At 39.4% G+C, this 25968-nt stretch overlaps 1 pseudogene; it reads right to left on the reverse strand.

Moving 5' to 3' along the window:
- Nucleotides 1-5849: 5849 nt before the first annotated feature.
- On the reverse strand, nucleotides 5850-14526 carry LOC118840113 (annotated as a pseudogene).
- Nucleotides 14527-25968: the final 11442 nt, after the last annotated feature.

The raw sequence follows: 25968 nt of genomic DNA on the forward strand, positions 1-25968 counted from the left end.
TAGGAAGTAAGACATTGGTTTTGACTAACAACTTTTTGTGCTAAAGGAAAAATTCAGTTGTACAGATAGTATGAGATACTAATGAAATCTAGAGACTTCAGGAATTGAGCAAGTAAAAACAAGTTTAGGAGAAGAATATGAAGGAAATAAAAAAGTGTGGTTTCGAAGGCCCCCCGGAGAAAAGAAGGAAGGCCTACACAGATAAAGCATGTTGGAAAGAAAGGCCTAAGGGAAGTTTGGGGTTTCATGAAATAAGGATATGAGAAACTTCATGTGCTTATTCCTTTATATTTGGAACAACTGTAATAAGATTTGGCAGCTTGAAGTTCCTGGGCCCCAGAGCAGGGGGATGGGAAGGTGAATGCTGCCTCAGGTGCTAATCTGTGAGGAAGTTGGGGATGGGGTCTAGTGTGGCTCTGGTGCTACACCGTATTGAAGGTGTTGTTGGAAAAGTAAATTCTCTTTTGATCTATATTCTCTTATAAGACTGATGCAAATATGTTTGAAAACTATGTAGAAATAAAATAGATAAGGGACGGAGAGAAAATTTAAAACTCAAAATCTTATGGAAGTAAATGTTGAAACTAAAAGTAATTAAAAAAAGAAATATAATAAATAATGGTAACACTTTTCTGCAAATTTGTACAGCAAAGATCTCTTAAGATATCTTCATCCTAAGATCTTACCAGCCCTTTTAACAGGTCTAAGCTTTAAAAAAAAAACAGTGCTAAAGGCTGATCCCCAGTGCTGCTACCTTGAAGTACTTTCAATTCTTTGTCCTGACTTCTACCTCCTTAATCAGAGTGAAAGCCCAAAGAATTTTCCTGTTTGGTGACATTGAGAGGATGGAAGGCATCTATGGGAAATTCCTAACTACTTCCAAACAGAAGAGAGAAAGTCTTCAGTTTTTTGTTAAGGTTAAGGAGAATGGAGCAAGGTGGAAAAGTGGTTCTAAGAGTCAGGAACTGAGCGAGATCACATTTTGAACAGAGCCAATGTTGCTGAAAATATCAAGAAATCTGGCATCCACACACGGCATCCATGTTAGACAAAAGGATCCCACTTTAACAATTTACCTTTCAACTGAAGGAATTGGGCAACTAGGAAACCAGGAATGCCCAGGGCAGCTACAGCCCCTGAAATACCTCAAAGCTTGAAAAGAGCTCAAAGCCTTCAAGATTGTCTCCAGAAGAAATGAAGAGACTTGAGCTCTGCCTATCTCACCAACTCTTCTCCACCTCTCACACAAGGCACAGAGCATCCATCTCTATCAACAAGAAAGAGTCCCACGGACTTTGGGACTGTAGTTACACTGGATCTTAGAGCTGGAAGGAGACTTGGAGATTGTTGAGACCAAATAGCTTATTTACAAGTGAGGCAAGTGAAGCACAAGGGAGGTAAAGTAACTTATCTAAAATAGTTCACAAATTACATATCTGGGCTATCACTATCCCTCCAATATGGCATCCAGAAATGAACACAGTCCTCTAGATGCGATCTGACCACGTGAGAGAATGTACTCTTACCTTCCTTGTGCTAGACAACATGGACAATTAATGTGGCTGAAGTTTGTACTGGCTTTTAAATATAACTTCACAGTTTCAAATGCATGTTTTCTATATCAAGTCTGTTAATGAACTTGAGTCTCAGAATATGCAGGCATCAAAATAAGAAATTTTAACAGGAAGAAAGCAAGAGAAAGAATGCCTGAGCATCACTTAATTGAGTGTCCTTCCTCTATCAGATGCCTAATAAGAGTTGTTGTTCTTGAAGAGGACCAATGACATCAGGAGGGTGATGTCTTGATTTGCAAGTGAATTGGATTTAAATGAGGCAGAGCTGTGCAAAGTCATCAGCCTCACTCTCTCCTCCAGAGTCATCAAGGTCCAGTGGCAAGACACTGGTCAGGACAACTGGCAATGGCCCTGGATGCAGTGGGAGACCTTGGCCTTTTTAAACTAAGGTCTTTCCCAGGTCCCAGTTTGTCTGAGGCAACATCCATTCAGTAGTTAAAGGCTAGGCTAATAAGGGTTTTTTTACTGAATGAATGAAAAATGAATGAATAAATGAATATATTAAGAAGACAGTGCGTGAAAAGAAGTCTGTTGCATGGAAGGATGACTTTAAATCAAGAAAATAGCTACTTTGATTCATAATGAGAAAATGTCCACATAAGGAAGACTTCCCCCAACTATTTACCAGTTGTCTGTGCTCAGTCACCTTAGAGTGAGATACTGGGAAGTATGCCCTCATCAGACGAGAGACATCAGGATGATGAAGAAACTCAAGACCATTCCATATTAACATGAGTTGAAAGAACTGTGGATGTTAAAATAGAAAAGGGAAAAGAATAGCTACCATCAAGGTATTTGAAGAACACTTTACAGGTAAATTGTAGAGAGGATTCCCATTCAGGCATGGGGTTCTATCAGATGGACTCTGCGATATCTCCCAATTCTGAAATCAGTGTTTCTGATTCTGAAAGAGTAAATGTCATCCCATTTCCTAAAACAGGGAAGAGTATATTACATATTCCTTATCAGATATATGGATAGGCAAACGATTTATGGATAAACAAGAGATCAAAGGCAAAGTTAGGTGTAAAATTATATTTCAATTATATTAAATTAAAAAGGGTTTGTACAAATAAAACAATGTAGCCAAGATCAGAAGGAAAGCAGAAAATTGGGAGGTAATTTTATAGACAATTTATCAAATCAAGGTTTCATAACTAAAATATATAATAAAGAACTTTGTCAAATCTATAATACGAGTCATTCCCCAATTGATAAATGGTCAAAAGATATGAACAGGCAGTTTTCCAACGAAGAAATCAAAACAATCTATAGTCATGTGGAAAAAAATGCTCTAAATCATTATTAGAGAAATAGAGACTAAAATAAACTTGAGATATCATTTTACACCTACCAGATTGACTAAAATGATAAAAGTAGAAAGTGACAAATGTTGGAGGGGATGTGGAAAAACTGCGACATTAGTTCATTGTTGGTGGAATTGTGAACTGATACAACCATTTTGGAGAGCAGTCTGGAATTATGGCCAAAGAGTTATTTGACCCAGCAATACCACCACTTGGTCTATTTTCAAAGATGATTAGGGAAAAAGGAAAAGAACCTGTATGTTCTAAAATGTTTATAACAGCTCTCTTTGTGGTGGCAAAGAACTGGAAATTGCAGGGATCCCCATCAATTGGGGAATGGCTGAACAAGTTGTGGTATATGATTGTGATGGAATACTATTGTGCTATAAGAAATGATGAGCTCAATGATCTTAGAAAAACATGGAAAGACTTGCACGAAATAATGAAGAGCAAAATGAGCAGAACCAAGAGAATATTGCATACAGTAACAGCAATATTGTTTAAAGAATGACTTTGAGCGATTAAGCTATTTTGTCTATTATAATTGTCCAAATTAACTATAAAGGACATATGAAGAAAGATGCTATCTGCATCCAGAGAAAGAACTGATAAATAGATGTATAGAATAATTTTACATATATACGTATGTGTATATGTGAATATATTACTTATGTATGTATAATACATACACATACATACACACCTATTGGTGTCTAATGGTAGCCATCTGGAAGTGGGGGAAGAGGAGAAAAGAAAAAAGGAAAAGAAGAAACTTACATGACAATTTTCTTATATATTTGAAAGGAATAGCAAATTGTACATCGTAGATTTGAATTTCATGTGCTATCATCTTTTTTATTGTACTATGTAATGAAAATGCTTGTTCCATAAATTAAAAAGAAAATAATTTTTTAAAAAAGAAAAAAAGAAACAGTGCTGAAGTCCTGCAACAACTGGGCATAGCTTCAACACTTTTAAGATTTTAAGATTTAGCTTCACACCCAGGCTAGAATGCTATAATTCAATTTTAGTTGAGAACTAGAAATTACAAAGCAGAAAGTTTTAATTCATATGTCCATCCGTTATACCACACTTCTCTAAGAATGATGAAACCTTAACTTCTTAGCCTGTTACAAATGAAGTAGGTAAGTGTCTGGTAGTACTGCCCAACTACCTTCCAGCTATACATCAAGCACTATATACATGTTGGCTATTGTGATTACTTCATTTTCAGCGCTCCATTCTAAATAATTATTCAATAGGGTTTAGATGTGACTAATACATAATAACTTATGTGTTTCCTTATATCATGCAAATTGGGAATCATTGTATTAAATCTCTTTGTGTTCTCTGGGCTCGATGTCTCAGTGTAGCCATAACCTCTGTGAAAAATCTAAAGGACTTCAGCCTGAGAAAAGAGGGCCATGCCGCATCAGAGTGAGACCAGATTCCTTAGAGCCTGTTATCTGGGCCAAAAATCCTAATAGCCTACGAGCCCTCCACAGTGACTTATAATATTTAGTCCAGCATACTTCAAGCTGACTTAGCAATGACAGTTGTGAATTTAAGCCAATGGAGCCTTGTACCGTACAACCTGATAACATCAACACCGTTAGAAAAATTACTTTTCTTGTAATTTGGACACTTAGGTTATAAATTCAGCTAGCAAAGAGTTGTTTAAAAGCTGCTAAATAGTTCATTGGGTATATTCTATTTCATTAAGATTATAATAACAGTTACAAGGATTTCTTTAGTTGTTTTATCTGATAAATTGTTTGAGATTTGCTATTTAGGTATGGTTATGGGGTAATATCAGCTCTGCCGGTGATATGGCACAATGTTCTATGATGATCAAACCTGAGAAATAGTACTGGAACTAGAATCTTGCCAACCTTCAGAATTTGAAGAACTAGCTTCATACCCAGCCAAAATAGGAAAATTTACAAGTTAGCTAACATTAAAAAAATAAGTTCCAAATATTTAGTTGTATTAAAGCCACATTTTAACTTAGTAGCAAACACTCTAAGCCTACAGAACCCAATGATCTTTTGGAGGTTTGGAGTGCAACCATCACATGAACTTAAAAAGTACGCCGCAGCACAAACACTTGTCCATACTGACTATAGTGAGCCTTCCATATTTTGACCCAGCCCTGTAGTCCCTTCACCCATCTGCTAGCTTATGACCCTACCTGGTAGTAACTCTGCTACTGCAGGGGTCTCCCCATATCTTGTGAAATTCCAGAATATGGTTACTGAGAAAATGAGATCCCTTCTTATATTACTAATACTCCTTGACGAAGTTCATAGTAGCAATTTATGGGATGATTTGTGATTATAAAAATTATGTAGTTGCACTTGGTATGGTATATATTGAAGTTACATCTTGAATCAGTCTATTCTTTTTTTTTTTTGAATCTGATGTTTTATTCAAAATGACTATAGTAGCTGGCAAGATGACAGCTAAAAAATATCCAAACAATTTGTTTCGATTACAAATAAAGCAAAGAGGCGGACGGCAGCCTTGGCACCTTAACAAGTTTTAACCAAAAATAGATAAAAAATAATAAGCTTCTAGAGTATGCAATCTGGATTGGCAGTATTTACAGCTAAAGCATTAAAAAAACACCCCAAAACTCCACAAATTAATGTTCCCTTAAATGTAGAGGTGAAGATTTTTGGTGGCAAAAATTTTCACGATTCTTAAAATAGGAGGCTTCAAAGATATTTCTTTAAATTCAAAAGCTAAAAGTCAAACCAAAAAAAGATGCAGTTACACTGGCTTGGAGAGCTCACTGTCACCAGTAATGCATTTTACAGAATGCATTACAGACTGCATTTACAGACCGGCTAACAACAACAACAAAACCTCCAAAAACCACACCCCAGGACAAAGAGGCAGATTGGAAAGCCCTGATTGTAATGGAAGCCTGGCTGATGGGATTCGCTGTTGAGCTGCAAACAACCCCCTATGGCTCTTCTTGACCACTGATGTTAAGGCCACCTTTTTGTACTTCTAGTTCTTCGGCACTGACCACAGAGGGATCAATGGCTGTGTATTTCGTTCCTCAAAACTGCAGTAAATGGATCTGTACCTAAAGGTTCACTTCAGCACTTCTGCAAAGGTAAGGAAAATTGCCTCCAGTTTTAAGATGTGCTCTCCTAGCATTAAGGTATAATTTGTACATTTCTTAATCTTTAGCTTCAGTTGAAAGGGCACTCTGGTCAAAAACATCCATAACAGTCTCAGGAATGTCCCAGATTGCATGAGGTTCCACATAAGAATTCTGACAGTTCAAGGGAAGCCTTGAAGCCAATTCATTTTGACCCAAGCTTTCTAGCCTGTCAACCATGAAATGAATGGCACCTGCCATGACAAGATCCACAGGACTGGAGCATAAATGCTGGCATTAACCAAAAGCTGTTCACAGTCCAGGTCTGGTTAAAGATAGAGGTGTCTCTGGAGGAATTACAGAGGATAAGGGAATGAAGTCTGGGAGATCTGTGAGTGTATTCAGCAAACTTCTGCGCCAAAAAGCCTCCCAAAGAAGCCCCAGAAAGACGAACTTTATCGAGTTGTAGATGGTTTAACAGTTTTCTGAATCTATCACAGAACTCAAGATGGTCCCAATGAGCTCTGTAACCCCAACCAGTCAATGCCAAAATCTGCCGGAAAAACACATCTGCAGTTCCACTTACAGGCGGAAGAAACATGAGGGGACATCTGATACTTCTGGGGCCTGCCTCATAGAGTGACCACACTTACCTATCATCATCATCTACTACAATCTTTTTAAGGTGAACTGTACTCCTGAACCAGTTATAATCAGGAGAGACTTTAATCTCTCCCACGATTTGCTGAAACAGCTGTTAACCCTGCCGCAGGCCAGCCCCCACTGCCCTTCCCAGCCCCGGCTTCTCGTGGCTAGCCGCCGGAGGCCCTGGCAGCGGATCTGTCCCGCGGTCCGTACCCGAGGCCGAGCCGACAGACAGGGAGGGGGAGGGGCCGGCTCCAGGGGTGGAGCGCGCAAGCAGTGCGGGGCCCGGCCGCGCTCCGCTCGGCGCCCAACAGTGCCGGCAATGAGTATGTTCTTGACGGACACCAGTATTAGGGATGTAATTTTGCTCAAGAGGTCGATATGGAATACTTATTCTCAACAACATAAGAGTAATAATAATTGAATCCAGCCCTAAGCTATGATTAGTGGAACTTTGCTGTTTAAGGGTAAATCTTGTGGGACTGTAATTGACATTATTCTGAGTTTGATTGTAGGCATGATCATTTGAGTCCATAAGGCCACAAGCCCAATAGGAGTGACATCTGTGAACTGTTACCAGTGGATATCTATCCCTAGGGAATAGTTGGGGGGCCGGGAGGTGACCTTGGGAAGACTAAGGTAGAACCTCTTGACTTGGTTTGCTATACAAAAAAATTCCTGCCTGGTTAATTCTGAATGTGGCTATAATATCCTGTCAATACAATTGGCTAACTATATGATTCTTGCCTGAAATTAATACTGAATTAGGGGAGCATCTTTCCCCTTGCTACAACTATGTCCCTCTTTTTCCTTTCATAGGAAGTTTCTGTAATTGTGGAAGATGGTTAGTAGAAGATATTAGCACAATAGTTATTCAATTATTTAATAGACTGATAGTGGAACACATTTCAGTTACTATAATAGGATGCAAATAAGATCTTACTGTTACTCAATCTGAATATAAGCATTCCCATATCCAAAACAACTAAGTAGTTGCTAGTAGTAATGTATTCATGTGTCAAATTAGGTCCTGGAAATAAACCAGCATGCAGAACATACTCTGAAATGCAGGTAAACTACACAAGAGTTACCTTAAATATGTCTTCATGGTTTAGAAAGCATTTAAGAGCAGGGATCTACATCTGTGTAATATCTATTTCATTTGAACATGGTTAATAGCTGAATATGTTCTACTATGGACAATTCACTTGATATACATTGTTCTCTGTGTACAATTTGGAATTAATTACATATATTTGCACATCTATCCCAACTCTTTTTGTTACAAATAGAGTAAAAAAATAAGCATCTTTGAGGTAAATTCATTTGTATAGCCATTGCACCTAGGCATAGAGGTCACCAATTTACAAAGAGTATTGTTCATTCTCCTGAAGGGGGAATTAATTGGAGTGGAAATTTTTGAGAAAGCAACAAGATCTTAAAAATTGGGGTTCAGAATTTTATATATACAATTGTATGGTTTGCCCTCTAAACTGCCAACAGGCGATCACAACATCACAAGACTTATATGAAAACCAAGTTTATTACAAGAGAAATAAACATGCACATGGGACCCAAAGAGTTTCCAGTCTTTACAGAACTTTACATTTTTATAATAGCAGAACGAAGGGAGGAGGGGATACCAGGAAGTGGCGTGACATGGGAGGGAGAATGGTGCAGCAAAGGTGAGAAGAAAAGGCAAGACCACTCCCCCGGGAAGGAGCAAGGTGATGCCAAAAGCTTCATTCTTTTCCCTCAGGAATTAGACTATGAAGATAGGAGGATCTGCTTATCTGCAAAGAATCCTGGCTGCCCAACCATTATCCCAGCCTGGCATAGACTGGCTGGTGCCTGTCTTGCCTCTCAAGGACCAAGGAGGCCAGCTTAGAGAGTGCAACAACAAATTATGTCAGCTCAGGGGGAGCTTCATCCTGGACACATACATGGCCTCCTCCAGTGTTTCTGGAAAATATGGCAACTCAAAAAGACAAATTCAGGGGAACACTTAACAAACTGAGTAATTGAAAAGGGTTAGTTAGGTTCTGATTTCTCAGTTGTTATTTGAATTGCCTAAATATATCAACACAACAATTTACTAACTTACATCACAGGACAGTTATAGGTAACAAAGCTGAGGTTTTTCCTTTGTGGGGCTTGAATCTGAGGTGAAGAATGAAATAAATAAATACCAGTCTTACCAAGTGAAATAGTGGAGTTAATGCCAATTTTTAAAAAGCATTCAACTTTAGCTTATAGGTCTACTTCAATGAATATTAAATCTTTAACCAGAAGGGTTCACACTTTACAAACCAGATCCACATAGATTTTTCTTTTAATTCTTCCTTCATGATGCTGTTAGTGGTGTCTACAGTAAGTACAGCATTTAGGTAAGGATAGAAACAGCAAGTAAAAACCTAATTCTCCCATGGGTTAATAGGATTAGAATCATAAGGTTTGAGGTAGTTCACACCACATGACACAGTTATTAGCAAAGCAGAATTTAAGTGGCTGTATTAAATTGTATTGAGATCTGTTTAGCAAAAGATTTTAACCTAAACATCTAAGAATCTCTATGAGTAGCCTGAACCAAATAAGCAGATCTTCTAGGAGAAGCTGCTCTGAAAATGGTCCCATTCCAGAATGCCCAAGAGGAGAGGTCTTCAGAAACCAGATGAACACGTGAGATGTCTGAGCCCTGAGATATGATGTGCTCATGAAATGGACATTGAGAATGGGCTACTAAGAAGGAGACTAAACATTCACCCTTCCCTCTCACTCTTTCCCCTTTTCTAGGGTAGCACTAATTTGTCCTGAATATTGTTTCTGAAAGATTGGACATCACGGGTGGACAATCAGATGAATAATGATGCAGCTGTTCTTTTGTAGAGATAGCCTTCTTACTCTGAGATGAGAGAGCACCATTTTGCTAGTTGGGGACAAATAGAGGGCCACTTGGGTTAGGAATAGTTTTAATTCCATGAGGAATAGTGAAAATATAGAAGGACTAAGTAAGTGTAAGGGCCATGGGAAAAAAAAAGTTTAGAACAGACAGGTGTATCACCAATGCAATACCCACAGTAGCGGCTATGAATATGTCAGCATATTCCTGCGTTTGAATTGCAAGAGATAACAGACTCTCTTCATTGAAGATGAAACCAAGACATTTATTCAAGCATCAGAAAGCCAGATCTATCAGAGTAATAAAGAAACCTGTACACATTACCAATGCAAGGAGCACTGTCATCCCCAAGCCTTCCCTCCATCAGGCCTCCCCACGAACAAGCTCTCTTAGGCAAAGTGTCCCTCTCTCACCCACGTCAGCTGCTCTGCTCTCTCACTCTCTCCCAGCTCCACCACCCTCAGACTTCCTGTTCCACCCTTTCAGCAAGCTCCTCCCACCACAGGCTCCATGTGACCCAGGCTGATGTGACTCAGGCTTCCATGTGACTCTGGCTCAAAGTAGGTCCTCATAGGCCTATTAATGGATGGGAAAGATCTTCCCATTCCCATTAACATAACAACAGGAAGGGAAAATAAATAATAAAGAGACTGAGAGAGAAAAAAGCCTTTCTAGAAAAAGACACAGAAAATGAAATTGTAAAAACTAATGAACAAAATAAACTGAAAAGGAAGAAAGGGGGATTCTAGTTGACTACTTAACTGAAAGGAGAAAAGAGAGGGAAAGAGTTAAATAACTAGATAAAAAGAAAAAAGATTAGTAAAGGTGTAACAAATCAGAGGTGAAAGACTTGAGGGTGAAGGGAAGAGACCCAGCAGGAGAGGGTTGCCTTAAAATAAATCAAGCTAAAATAACTTAAGAGAAATAGCATTGTGTTTGCAGAGTAAGGAAAAGGGGAGAGAAATCTTAATTGGTAAAAAAAACAAAAACTATCAGAGATAAGTGGAGAAAAATATAAACCTAAATCTTATAACTGTGAATGGATTTTTTAAAAATCCAATTTTTTAAAAAGTGACAGATTGGATAAGAAAACAAAATGTTAAAAAATCTGTTGCTTACAGGAAACACATTTAAAACACAAACATATAGACAGAATAAAAATGAGGAGTTGGGAAAAAGAGTTTCAAGGGAATTCAAAACAGCAGGAAAATCATGTTACCAGAAAAAAAAAATAAACATTCAAAATATAAGAGATAAATAAGGAAACTACCTTGCCTCAGCATCTAAATTCATAAAGGAAACATAAACAGAGCTACAAGGAGATAGATAACAATGCAATACTGACAGGTGATTTCAAATGTCTCTCGCAGTTTTGGAAAACTATAACAGAAAGATAAAAGGGAAAATATGGAGAGACTACTGGAGAAACTAGAGCTAAAAGACTTCTGGTATCTTCTAAATGGGACTGCAAAAGCTTATATATATTTCACTGCACTGCATGACTCTTTTACATGAATTGACCATATATTTATATTACAAACAAATATAAAAAGGCAAGAATAGTAAATGCAGCCTTCAAACAAAAACACAATAAAAACAGTAATCAGTTTAGGGACCACAAGCAAAAGTCACAGACCCAAATGGAGACTTAACAATGAAATCATAATGAATTCGTCAATGATGAGGGTCTGACATCCAAGATATCTAAACAGCTATATCTAATACCTAAAGACATTGCCCAGTAGATAAATGGTCAAAGGATATGAATAAACAGTTCTCAAAAGAAGAATTGCAAAATATTAACAACCACATGAAAAATAGTCCAAATCACTAATAATAAGAGAAATGCAAATCAAAGCAACTTTGAAGTTTTGCCTCACACCTAGCAAATTGGCAAAGTTGACAAAGGATGTGAATAGTCAGTGTTGGAGGGGTTGTGGGAAGACAGGCACACTTCTGCATATGTTGGTGGAGCTGTGAATCAGTACAGCCATTATGGAAAACAATTTGGAGTTATGGAAATAAAATGACCAAAATGTCATACTCTTTGATCTAGAAAATTCATTACTGGCCTTAATATTCTAAGGAGACCATTGATAAGAATAAAGTCCCCATATACAACAAAATAGCTATAGGAGTACTTTTTGTGATAGTAGAAAATTGGAAACAAAGTAGATTCCTGTCAACTAGGGGATGGCTAAATAAACTGTGGTAGTACATGAATGTAATGGAATATTACTGTACCGTAAGAAATGGTGAATGTGATATAGAGAAGCATGGGAAGATTTACATTTACTAATAGAGAGTGATATAAACAAAGCCAAGAAAATAATACAACAATATAAACATAAAGAACTACTAAACACACTGAAAAAAGTCAAAAATAACTGTTGCAAAATTATAAGAAGCTTGATTCAAAAGAAATATGAGAAGATACTCCCACTCCATTCTTTTTGCAGAGGTGCACAAGTGTAGCACATTGTACATATTTTCAGACTTTGTAAAGGTCTATTTACTCAGGCTGAGTTTTTCCTCTTTCTTCTTTTTGTCTTTCAAATATTACTATATTGGAGGGGCGGAGCCAAGATGGCAGCTGAAAAGCAGCGACTTGCTTAAGCTCTCCCCCAAATCCCTCCAAATACCTGCAAAATGGCTCTGAACAAATTCTAGAGCTGCAGAACCCACGAAATAGCAGAGGGAAGTAGGTCTCCAGCCCAGGACGGCCTGGATGGTCACTGGGAAGGGTGTATCGCACAGTACTAGAAGTGCAGTGCAGCCCAGCGTGGGCCGCACCAGGACAGACCAGGTCGGGAGTCGAACGGAGCAGACCTTAGGGCCATAAATCATTGAGCTGTGGCAGTTACCAGACTTGTCAACCCACAAACACCAAAGATCATGGAGCTGGTTAGTGGGTAAACTGCTAGATCAGGTTAGAGAGCAGTCTGGCCACCAGCCCTGGGGGTGGCACAGGTGGTGTGTCGGTGGAGCTCCAGAGTTAGCTGCTCCCAGAGTCCCTGGCTCATACAGTGGGAGGAATCAAGCGGCAGACCAGAGCGGGAGTGCAGGACTTACTTTGCCCTGCTTGGATCTGGGTCACAATCCTAGTTGGTGGTTCTTGGGGGAAGAGAAGCACTGCTGTGGCAGAGCTTGAGGTGACAGTGGGGGAGAAGTAGCTCTGAAAACAGTAGCTCAGCCTCTAAAGCTTGGGACAAAGCACTCTCTACTCTACAAGCAGTCATACCCTGACAAAAAGCTCAAAGGACAAGTAGTTGGCTGGGAACATGGCCAAGCAGCAAAAAAGGATGCAGACTCAGACTCTAAAATCTTTTTTTGGTGACAAAGAAGATCAAAACATATAGCCAGAAGAAGTCAACAAAGTCAAAGAGCCTACATCAAAAGCCTCCAAGAAAAAATATGAATTGGTCTCAGGCCATGGAAGAGCTCAAAAAGGATTTGGAAAAGCAAGTAAGAAAAGTAGAGGAAAAATTGGGAAGAGAAATGAGAGTGATGCAAGAAAACCATGAAAAAACAAGTCAATGACTTGCTAAAGGAGACCCAAAAAATACTGAAGAACATACTGCAAGCAGCCAGAAAGAAACAACATCTAGCAGCTTCTACATTAAGGGATTGAAGGGGTTGGAATAGGATATTCTGGAGGTCAATGGAGCTAGGATTAAAACCAAAAATCACCTACCCAGCAAAACTGAGCATAATGCTCCAAGGCAAAATATGGATTTTCAATAAAATAGAGGATTTTCAAGCTTTCTCAGTTAAAAGACAAGAGCTGAATAGAAAATTTGACTTTCAAACACAAGAATCAAGAGAAGCATGAAAAGGTAAACAAGAAAGAGAAATCATAAAGGACTTACTAAAGTGTACTGTTTTGTTTACATTCATACAAGGAATGATGATGTGTGTGAAGGTGTGTCATGAGACCTTTCTCAGTGTTAGGGTAGTTGAAGGGAATATACATACATATAGACAGAGGACGCAGGGAAAATTGAATATGAAGGGGTGATATCTAAAAAATAAAATGAAATTAAGGGATGAGAGAGGAATATATTGAGAGAGGGAGAAAGGGAGAGATAGATGGAGTAAATTATCTCACGTAAAAGTGGCAAGAAAAAAGCAGTTCTGTTGGATGGGAAGAGGGGGCAGGTGAGAGGGAATGATTCACTAATGAGAGGGCAAGATTCACTAATCTTGCTCTCATCGGATTTGACCTGAGGAGGGAATAACATACACACTCAATTGGGTATCTTACCCCACAGGAAAGAAGGAGGGAGGGGATAAAAAAGGGGGGACGATAGAAGGGAGGGCAGATAGGGGGAGGAGGTAATCAAAAGCAAACACTTCTGAACAGGGACAGGGTCAAGGGAGAAAACTGAATAAAGGGGGACAGGATAGGAGGGAGCAAAATACAGTTAAGTCTTTGACAACATGAGTATTGTGGAAGTGGTTTACATAATGATACATGTGTGGCCTATGTTGAATTGCTTGCCTTCTTAGGGAGGGTGGGTGGGAACAACAAACATAGACTGAGCAGGCTGAACCTTAGATTTTCTTAGAGTTGATTTCCCACGTGGAAATGTCTCACATGGGCAAACCATCCAATATAGGATGTCAGCCATCATGGTCTGCTGGTGGTTAAAACTATGTTTTCAATATAGTGGTGTACATTAGTGCTCTCAGGAAAGAAGAATTTTTTCAGGTCTTTGCCCACCATAATGTGGTAGTATAGTGAGAGTTCAGGTAGCCCTGGGGAATGACAGTGAAAATACTCTGGACTCCTTCCAAGGTAAAAGCAAACTGCTCCTGACTAGTGTCAGCCATAGAAATAGAGAAAACAAACAAACATACCTTGGTGAGTTCATTTACCCCCTACCACTTACCCTGAGCCTGGACCAGCTGGTCTACAACACTGATGGGATCAGGTATATTTGCAGTGATGGGCATGATGACTTTGTTCAGATCCTTGTAGTATACCATAGCTTCTAGGTGCCGTCTGCCTTCCTCTTGGGCAAAACATGATAATTTTAAGGGAAACTGGTATAAACAAAGTACTCCAGCTTCCTTCATCTCCATTACTAGAGAAGAAATATCTTTTAACCCACCCCCTTCCTTCCCACTCCCCCACATTAGGACTTGGTATCGTTTAGGGTTAACTTCATGAGATGGTTCAAACAACACCAAGTTTTCCATTTGGCCCTACCCACAATAACCCTCATAGAGGTTTTAAAAGGACCTGCACAGATACTGAATCCCAACACTTCTTGATGCTTCTTCCCTACGCCCTGTGTAATTGTCCCAAATGATCCAGGCATGTCAGGGGCCTTAGGGCTGGTTGGGGTTGAAGGGCCATTAAAGCTCTGGTGCTGAATTTCCCTTACAGTTTTACTAGCACCCTTATAAACTGGCTATCAATTGGTTTCTTATCAATCCACAGGGGCCACATTCAAATCTCCCTTTCTAGTAGAGGGTGTTATCACCCTCTGATTACCTAGGAAGATGGTAGGCAGGGGGCTCTGACGCTCCTCCTTCCATTCATAGACTATCTATTTGAACTGACAACTATACTGTCCTGATATATCTAATCTAACTCAAATTTCACCATCAGCCTACACCTAGCGTTGTGTGGCAGGAGAGACCCATAGCTAAAGTCTGAAGCCATTACAGTAGGGCTCCACCCCAGAAGTGGGACCTAATTACCTATGAGGCAGGCTGTGGGAGGTGGGTCATACAGTCAATCTAACTAAACCTATTTCCTTAAGAAACTTTACCTCCTTACTTGCAGAGCCCTACTGGGGAGCCTGCTGCAACAGGAATTCATATCTATGAGACCAGGTTGGAAAAACTCCCCATTTTAGCAATCTGAAAAAAGGGACCAAAGGCTATTTCTATGTGGAACATGTAACTGATCCAACCGGTCTTACAATAGTTAAGTCCTCAGAGATCTCCTCCAGTCTACAGAGCTCTGCTCTGGAGGGTCTCTCCATTGGCTCCATTGGACCACCCTGTCTTAGCAGCCACTGCTCCACTAACTAGCTTGAACTTCTCTTATAACCTTGATAGTTCCTTAGTGGTAAAGGTTTGCCAGATCAGTCTGGGGAAGAAATCACCCTCTTCCTGGAAGCAGTGACAAGAAAAGAAGCCATAACAAGGGGCTTGGGGCTTTCTTACCACAGGCTCTCAAGGCTCCTCACTCCTGCTTTCATTCTTCTGTCTTATGACTCTGATTACAGTGCCATGCAAAGAAACCTGGATTGGAGACTGTACTTACCTGAAGACCTGTCAGTTCCTGGCTCAGCCTGCTGGTCCCCAACCCGTCAACTGAGCTCCCTTCCCTTGGGCTATTACCAGCTCCATTAACTTCCCCTGGGCCTACATTGCACAGTTCTTAAAAGCCAACAGCTCTGTCTCCAGTTGCTGAATGTGCTGAGTCAGTTTACTTTCATTCTTACTGGCAGTCCAGCTTCTACAGGACAGTAAACAACCAGGGAATGCTGGACCTAGAATTTTCTTTAGCCTTCCTGTCAGCGTCCTCCAGCACTCACTAAGCTGATTGCTCTGGGTCTCTGGAAGTCCACTCTGTCGCACCGTGAGGACCCTCCATGATCCATAGAGGGATGCTTGGCAGAGGGTGCCAGAATGTCATATCTGGCGATCTGATCATCTTACACTTGGTATTTGCAGACCCCAAATGACACATGATGCCATCTCATCCCAACTCCATTTCCAACTACATCAACTGTTAAGGGCTGGCCTCCCATCAGGTTTGATGTCAAAACAAAATGAAGCTCCTTTCCTCATTCAACAATTAACAAAAAGATGCTTACCTAGCTTTAGCTAGGAAGGGATATTCAACAAAGATGGTACACAACCTCAACTGGGCAAGGAAATATTTTTACACCCTCCTAACTATCTCTCACTAACCAAAGTAACTTTTCCAAACCATTTTTTTGGAGGGGGGAAGGCAGGACAATTGGGGTTAAGTGACTTTCCCAAGGTCACACAGCTAGTAAGTGTGGCAAGTGTCTGAGGTCTCATTTGAACTCAGGTCCTCCTGACTCCAGGGCCCGTGCTCTACTCACTGAGCCACCTAGCTGCCCCTCCAAACCTTTTTTGTCCCTCCTCACCACATTCCATAGCTTCCCCACTTGCTCTCCCACCCTCTAAGCAGAGAACCTTAACTCATACCTCACTGAAAAAAATTGGGGCCATTCTCAATGGGATCTTTTTTCTCCTCTCTTTATAATCTTACACCACCCAGAAGCCCTCTGCCACTTTCTCCTTCAACTGTGTCGCATAAAGAGATGTCCTTTCTCTTTGCCAAGGCTAACCCCCTCTATATGCACAAGTGATTCCATTCCATCCCATTTTCTCCAGCAGATTGTCCCCTCTATCTTCCTTGCTCTCTCACTTGTCTTAAATCTTTCCCTATCTACTGGCTGCCTACAATATGTCTCCCATCCTCAAAAAACCCTCATTTGTTCTATCTACCCTTGCTAGCTTTATCCTATTAGCTCTTTTCCCTGTTCTAGTTAAACTCCTTGAGAAGGATGGTCTATAATCCTTATCACTGTTGAGAGTACCACCACCCTCCCAGGCACCTAGGCTTGTAACTGAGGCCTGTCAGGAAGTCCAGGTATTTGGAAATCAACTCATTCCTTCAAATGTACAAGTGAAGAAGGCAACTGTCTTTCTCAATTCTGCAGCTTGCAAAGAAAAAGGCAGAAATCTTTTTGACAAGAATGCCAGCCTAATTTTACACTTCTCTAAGATGCAACCGTGGTCAAGAAAGAACATGAAGTACAAGCCAAGAAGATGCTAGAATTAGTGTAAAATTCAGTCAGACTGGACTCATTCGATCTCATTTCCCATATTCAATTAGTTGTCAAGTTCTGTCATTTCTACTTTTGTAACATCTTTAGTACATGCCCCTTCTCTCCTCTGATGCTGCCACCACTCTGGTTCAGGGCCTCATCACCTTATATACCTGGACTATCGCAATAGCCTGGTATGGGTCTGTCTACCTCAAGTCTTTGCCCACTTCAGTCCAAGCTCCACTCACCTCACAAAGTGAACTTTGTTAAGTTTAAGTCTGACCATGATGGCATCCATTCAAACAACTCCAGTGGTTCCCTATCACCTCCTGCATCAAATGGAAAATTCTGTTTGGCTTTTAAAGCCCCCCATAATTTGGCCCTTTCTGATCTTTCCAATCTCATACATTTTTCTCTCCTACACACTTAATCTGTGACACAGTGACACCAGTCTCCTTGCTGTTCCTCTACCTCCGTATTCCAGGCATTTTTAATAGCTATACCCCATACCTACAGTAGAATGGTCTCCTTCCTGATTTCTGCTTCCTGGTTCCCTAGCTTTCTTCATGTCTCAGCTAAAATCCCACCTCCACAAGTGGACTTTCCAGATGCCCCTTAATGCTAATGCCTCCCTCTGTTGATTATCTCCAATATATACTGTATATCTAGTTTATACAGTTATTGGGCATTGTCTCCCCTTTTAGGCAGTAAGCTCCTTGAGAGTTGGGCTGTCTTTTATCTTTCTTTGTATCCCCAGTGTTTAGCACAATAGGACTTTAATAAATAAATGCTTGTCTCCAGGACAGTTTTGTCTCCTCTCAGTGGAAAAGATATTGCCCCCATCACATTCAGATACAAATTGCAGTAGATTACTTCCAAATTCCCGATTCAACAAATTTGTATTAATTATCTACAATGTGCAAAAACTATGCTGGGTACTGTAGATACAAAGACAAAATTCACTGTCCTTGACTCCAAGGAGCTTACATTCTACTGAGGAATGTAATATGTGGACAGAAAAGTAAATACAAGATAATCTTAGGAGGATCAGGTTTGGCTTCCTGAACTAAGTCTTAAAGGAAGCAGTGAGAAGAAGGAAGCAGTAGAAGAAAGCGCATTCCACAACTTTGCAAAGGCACATAAGTAAGTGCTGGAATACTGAATTCAAGGAACAAGTCAGGCTGAAACATGGTGTGTGAAAAGAGGTACTGTGAATAAGGGAGGTAGTGTGAAGAAGAGCCAGAAGGGGCAGCATTTAAAATGCTAACCTAAGTAGTTTGTATTTTCTTCTAAAAGCTTTAGGGAGTTGTTGAAGATTCTTGAATAGGGGAGTATCATGCTCTGGTAGGTTAGAATCAGTAGGCCATGGTATTGATCAGGCAGTTCACTTCAGGTGGATGTCCTGAGAAACAAATATGGGCTCCTGGACAAGCAATACCCAATTATGGAAAGGCCTCACTCAAGAATATGTAAGGATTATCCTACCTATTCCTTGGGGGTATTTTAAGACACACTGAGAGAAGAGCTTCTCAGATCCACTGAATAGGCAGGAGGTCTTCTGACACACCCAAGAGTTACTGAGCAAGGCTATCAATTATCAAGGCCATTGAGAGCCCTGCTTGTGAATTTTTGGACTTTTAACAAACCACCTGATTTCCAATACTGAGTGCTTTATTTCATTAGAATAGAATGGACTTGTTTCCACTCACAACATATGCTCAAACCCAGGCTTTAAGATGTTTTATTTTGGACAACTTCTGAAGAATGGATTGGCAAGAGGACAGATTGGAAGCAGAGACAACAATTAGGAGGTTTTTGCAATAGTCAAGGTGATGAGGGCCTGAACAAGGGATGGTGGTATGTAAGGTTATGTAAATGGATTGAAGGGTACAGATGCAAGAGATATGTAGATTACTTAACCAGATTTGGCAGCTGATGCGGACTAGATGAAAGATAAAGAAGATTCAGGGGTGACTGAGGGTGGGAATGTGACTAACTAGAAGGAACCTAACACCAGCACTGGTGACACTAACAAGTTAATAAATAAGAGTTTCACTGTGACCCTCCTTACTTCCTTACGGAAACATGTCTACTCAGTAGGACATCAGGGCAAGGTATGAAAACTCTCCTGTTCTCAGTCACCCAAAGAGTCTAAAGAGCCTAGACTCCAACTGGAACTTTTTACACCTTTACATGGCTAGGAAGTTGCATCAGGTGAGCTTCATCCAGTAAGGTTCCAGGGAGAGTTTTATATCTACTAGGAAAAACTAATCTGTGTTACAGGAGGGAAGGAGGACTGAGCTAATCTATGTTATGGGGAAACACTGACAGATATTAGTACCTGTAGTAGATATTAGTCACAAGTAATGACGTCTTCAATAGATCCAAGGAGCTTTGGAGGAGGGATGGATTTGGTGGGATGGGGAGGAGAAGATAACGAGTTCTATTCTGGACATGTGGAGTCTGAGATGTGGATGGTATAGCCAAGTGAAAATATCCTAGGGTCTTTATGGTGTAGAACTAAAATTCAGGAGAGTCATAAAGTTAGATTATATCTTATGGAAACACATCCAGTCAGTAGATCATCTGGGCAGGGTATGATGACTGTCCTGTTCTCAATCACTCAGCAATACCTTAACAGTAAATAGACACATAGATTTTAGAGTTATGTACACAGAGACAATTGAACCCATGGAAAATGATAAGCCATGCAAGAGAAAAGAAAAAAACCCAGTACAGAGTCTTAGGTAATAACCACCTCATTTCAGCTAGGTTGCTGGATCTGGAGTCAGGAAGATGCGAGTTCAAATCTGGCCTCTGACACCTACTAGCTTTGTGACCCTGGGTAAGTCATTAACCTATGTTTGCTGCGGGTTCCACAACTGTAAAACCAGGATAACACCAACTACAAATAGTATCTTACTGACCTGCCTATCCACCTGACAAACTTACTAACAGAAGCCAAACTTTCCTTTGTTGTTCTCACATTTAAAGTCTCCTACATCTTTATAAATCTATTTTACAGTGAACCAGGGGGTCATCCTATAGAGGGCTTTGGAAAAGCAGGTATCAAGGACCATCTACATGAGGACTTTCCTGAACTCTTCAGCTGCTTGTGTCTTTCCACTTTTTACTTATCGATATACATACACATTGTCTCCCTCAGCTAGATTATAAGCTTTTTGAGGACAAGAAATATTTTCACTTGTGTCTGAATCCCCAAAGCCTAGCACATAGTAGGCATGTAATGTTTGTTTCTTGGTTGATTAACAAAGGCAGCATTGGTTCTAGAATATGTTAGGTGGGGAGTATAATAACCATTTGCTGAGATCATACCATGTAGGGGAAGAGGAAGTTCTAGGGAACAAGTAACCACAAGGCAAGTATAAAAATAGAAAGATAATGTTGTGTAAGCATGAAGAGCTACAATAAGCATTTATTAGTTCTGAATGATAACACTCTTTCTTACTGCAGAGATAATATTGCATCCAATTAAATGTTAATAATGAAATATAATTGGTATTGTGATATGATTGCATCTAATCTGAATTTGCATGGTAATCATATTGATATTATGGTTTGAGGGGATTGAGAAGAAGAATCCCTATGGGGCATACTTTCAATTGTTAGAAGCGAGGAAGAATTTAACTGAGATATACAGCAAGAAAGCAGAACTAGAGCACTGAACTTGGAATCACAGGACCTAAGTTTGAATCCCCTTTCTGCCACTTAAAGCCAGTGTGCCCTTGGGCAAACAATTTAGCCTTTCCTCATATATAAAATGAAGCAGTTAGATTAGATGACCTCTAGGGTCCCTTCCAGCTCAAGATCTACAATCCAATAAATTATCTATAGGTAGCAATCTTTCCCAAGGGAATAAATGCTGAACATCAAGGGCTGAATAGGAAAGATAAGTTCTCAATAACCAAAAGAAGCCAACATCAATCAAATATTTATCAAGTGCCTAGTATGTGCCAGTTAAGAGCTGGAGATACAAAACACACACACACACACACACACACACACCCCACAAAAAAACAATACCTGCTTTCCAAGAGCTTACGTTCTAATGGGGGAGACATGTAAATAATTAGGTACATATAAGATATAAGATAGAAAGAAGAAAAGCTTAGAGGGGCTTTTATGCTGAATCTTGAAGGAAGCCAGGGATTCTAAGAAGTAGATGTGACAGAGGTGAGCATTCCAGGCACGGAGATACAACCAGTGCAAAGACATAGAGGTAAGATAGAAGACGGAAGATGAGAGTGTCGTGTACAAGGAACAGCAAAGTAGTGTAGTTTATAAAGCATAGCACCTTCTCTGAAGAGGGTTCGCCATGCTGGGTGGTCCTGTGCCAGTGTCTCCCATGTCACACAATCAATTCAAAAACTCTTGAGAGAGAAACCTATTAAATGGTACAAGGAAGAGATGATGGAGGGGGATGGAACTAGAGTGGAAATGGTAAGTGGAAAGGAATGCATACAAGAGATACAAGAGATATGGTAAAGCTAGAAATGACAAGACTCAGTGACTGATTTGTGAGTGGGAGGAGTAAAGGACAAGGTTCTTAGGACACAGCAGTCCTTTATTTGTCCCTACGACATGTACTTCCTCCCTAAAAGAGAGGAAATCAAAAAAAGTACTTAATATACAAATATGGAGTATGGATGGCACAAATCTCTTATTCTATGTAGAAATGAAGGTGATTGGTCACTGAGGCAGGAAGAGCCATCCATTCAATAGGCAATAACAGAACTTAGAAGAAACTATTTTCTCTTCCTCTCTGTTTAAGAGTATATTGCTTAAAACTCATGTGCAGCTATGCTAGCTGCCCAGAGCGGAGAGGAGTGGGGAAACTATCCCTCCCTTCCCCACCCCAAGAAGTCCAAGGTTGAAGCCCAAAAAAAAAGAAGAGAAAGGGAGTCATTAGTCCTCCTATCTTTATAGCCTACTGATTAGGTAGCTCTTCTTGCCTCAGTTGCCAGTTAACTTGAACACAGACCCAAAGTATCAAAACAAATAAAGCATGGTTGTGTCATCACAGATTCCCGAGAGGGGTATTCTCCCTGTCAGAGCTCCCAGGGAAGTTTCATTCCAGTCCCACTGATCAGGGTGGTTCTAATGGGGTGCTTGGGTACCTGTGCTTGGACCCCAATTCCAAGATCACATTTCTCCCTAATTTCAAAACACTGTCTCAGGCAGTTTCTCTCCAGCCCAAGGACAGTATGCTCTAGCAAAACAGGACAGCATGCCCTAGCAAAACACTTATCTCTCTTCCTGACACAGTAGCCAACTGCACCTATTGAATTTATTAGTTTGAACTGGCTGTATACTGGCTGAACGGGCTGTGTACTGGGTCATAGAGATAATTGCTACTCACTGAACTATCATATATATCCTGGACTCCTCATTATGTGTATCCTAGACTTAAGATATATGTATACTCCCTTACGTTTATCTTGTATAACAAGACATTGATGGGAGCAGCCTGGGTATTTCTCAGTCAGCCCCAACTGTTGACTTAGTGACTTTTTAGGCTTAAAACCACACCTCCATGTAGCTCCCCTTTGGGCTATTTCCCAGTGAACTCTGGGTAAAATATCTGCACAGTAGATACAAAAAGTGCATGTTCCTTTAAGAACTGAGCACTCCTCAACCACTCCCTAATCCCACCCTGAATCACCTAGTCAGCATGTTTGGCACCTATTTAACCTATATAAACTTTAACTGTACCCCTCTAAGGTTGCAGGCTCCCTAAGAACTCTCGTCTGCTTAAACGCATAATAATAAATCTTTGGCACCTTGAGTTAAAGAATGCTCGAGTTCATGAATTCATTCCAGATGGCCCCAACCCTGTCAGGCAACTCCAGTCTTGGAGTTCCTGTATCTTTCCAACCCTCATCAGTTCCTTTAATCAACTCTTGTTAAGTAAGAATATAATTATGTCTAGAAATGTTTTTCTCTTATTCCTGACCTTTCAAGGCTAGCATCGTCCCTCTGATTCACATTGATACTCTTTAGTACAACTGTTCCTCATAGCTAATGTTTTCTAGATTCTTCCCTTGATGGGTGATGAAGATTTTGTTATTACTAGTATTTTTTAAATAATATATTTAGCCTTTAGATAAAGCAATCCATCTTTACTCTCCAGGACTATGGTTATTCTATTTTTTTCAATTATTATTGCATGATGAGAAGAGCATTTTGGCTATCAAAAGTACAAAAATGATTTTTTTAAGATGAAGGGCTATTATAAACTGCAAATCTATGGGCTATACTTTCTGGGAAAACAACCTTCAAATTGAATTTATATAAACTACATTATTTTTTAAGTATGCCTGATAAGTTAAAAAATTTAGTGGCGACTTGTATGAATACAACAAAACCTGGAACTATTTTGTGATGTGTCAGTGGTGTCAAACTCAAATAAAAACAGATCCCTGCAGCCATATATTGATTTAACAAACCATAAACTAACTCAAACAGAAACAGATCCCTGTAGCTATATATTGATTTACAAAACCACAAATTAAATTTATCTATGTTGTATTATATTTTTAAAAAGATTTTGTTAAACATTTCCAATTTGGCTCTGAACTAGGGAGTTTTGAGGATTATGAGTTTGACACCTCTGATGTAAGTAATCAAGACCTATCTTTTCATTTGAGTTTCCACATTTTGATCCCCACCCCCATTTTAAAAGAAAGGCACTACTGTACTGAAAGGGTAATAATAAAAGAAAGGACAAATAGGATTCTCTTGTATATTGATTAGCCTTTGTTAGTCACCAGTTTGACCACTAGAATTTAAATTCCTTCTTAGGGTGTCTGATCTGTATGGTTATTAGTTCTCAGACATCATCAGTGGCCTCATTACCTAAAGATGATTGAATAAATCAACTTATATCAGCTTTGTAACATAATCAGTTAAGTGTCCAAACACCATGATCTTCAGTAACTACATTCTCCTCCTATTCCCATCTTGACTCCCTTAGTGAACCAGTCAATTCTACACTATCCTCTACTCTCAAGTACATGATGTCTTGTCAAGCCTTAACATTGTATTACTTTCACTGTTTTTGCTCTTATTCCCAAGCTGCTGAAGAAAGTTGGAGAAAATCACTGTATTATGCTGGCTGGGTCCACTACAAATTTATGTTACATAACCTCAACTGGGCCCTCACTGGACAATGTAATTCTTTTACAACTCTCTAATCTATTCACTATCTTATTCGCCACAGTGGCTTTTCATTTTTCCTTAATCCTACTGTACTTCCCTCAAACTCCCACTCTCATAATTGAGAACCTTGCCTCATATTTCCTTTTCTTTAATAAAATTTTTACTGATTTTTTTACATCACTATAATTTCCTCTAGTACCCTTCTCTCTTTTCCTCCCAGAGAGCCATCTCTTATAACAAGTAATATTTTAAAGGAAAAAATAAAGAAGAAAAATCAGTAAAACTGATCAATATATTTTAAAGACTAAAAATATATGCAATGTACCATACCTGTGGACCTCCCAGGTCTGCAAAAGGGGTGATCTTCTTTAGAGTCTATTTGTTATTTGTAAATTTGCAACATATACTTTTTGATTTTTTTTTTGTGGTTCTTTTTGCTTACATTGTTATAGACACGTGTAGTTTTCTTGGTTCTGCTTACTTCACTTTGCATCAGTTCAAGTAAATCTATGCTTCTCTATATCCATTATATTTGTCATTTCTTATACCACAGTAATATTTCATTACATTCATGTATGACAATTTGTTTAGCCACACCCCAATCAATGAGAATCTATTTTGCTGTCACAAAAGGTGATGCTATAAATATTTTCGTGTACATGGGGAATTTCTTATCAAAAACATCCTTGGGGTATAAGCCTAAGCCTAATATTGGGATCTCTGAGTCAAAAGGTATGGACATTTAATAATTTTATTTATATAATTCCAAATTATTTTCTAAAATGATTGTACTAATTCACAGTTCTACCAACAACGTAGCAGAGTACCTACTCTACTCCAGTACTGACTATTCCATCATTTGTCATCTTTACAAATTAGCTGGGTTTGAGGTGAAATTTCAGTTGCCTGATTTGTATTTCCCTTATTAATCATTTGGGGCATTCTTTCATATGGTTGTTAGTAGTTTCCAATTCTTTTGAGAAGTTAGTTTGTATCAGAGACCATTTGACTACTGGGGAATGATTTTATGTCTTGCATAGATCTATTAATTGATTATATATCTTGGATATCCACCTTTTATCAGAAAATCTGTTTTTTTCCTCCATTTAGCCACTTCCTTTCTTATCCTAAGTGCATTAATATTTTTTGCACAGAAGCTTTTTATTTTCATGTAATCAGTTACTTATTTTTGTCTTTTGTAATCATCTCACTTGTTTGGTTAAGAGTTCCACTCAGAGCTGTGAAAGATATATATATGATCTTTACTATTAATGTCACATAGCCATTTCAAATTATTGTAGAATGTAGCATAAGGTCTTGCTCTAAGGTAAACTGTGCCAAATTCTTGCCAGTTTTCCCAGCAGCTTTTATCAAATAGGGAGCTCTTTCCTAAGTGGTTTGTATTTTCACCATTTCATGAACAATGAGT

The sequence above is a fragment of the Trichosurus vulpecula genome, chromosome 1 (genome assembly GCF_011100635.1).
Source record: "Trichosurus vulpecula isolate mTriVul1 chromosome 1, mTriVul1.pri, whole genome shotgun sequence".
NCBI classification, from domain to species: Eukaryota; Metazoa; Chordata; class Mammalia; order Diprotodontia; family Phalangeridae; genus Trichosurus; species Trichosurus vulpecula.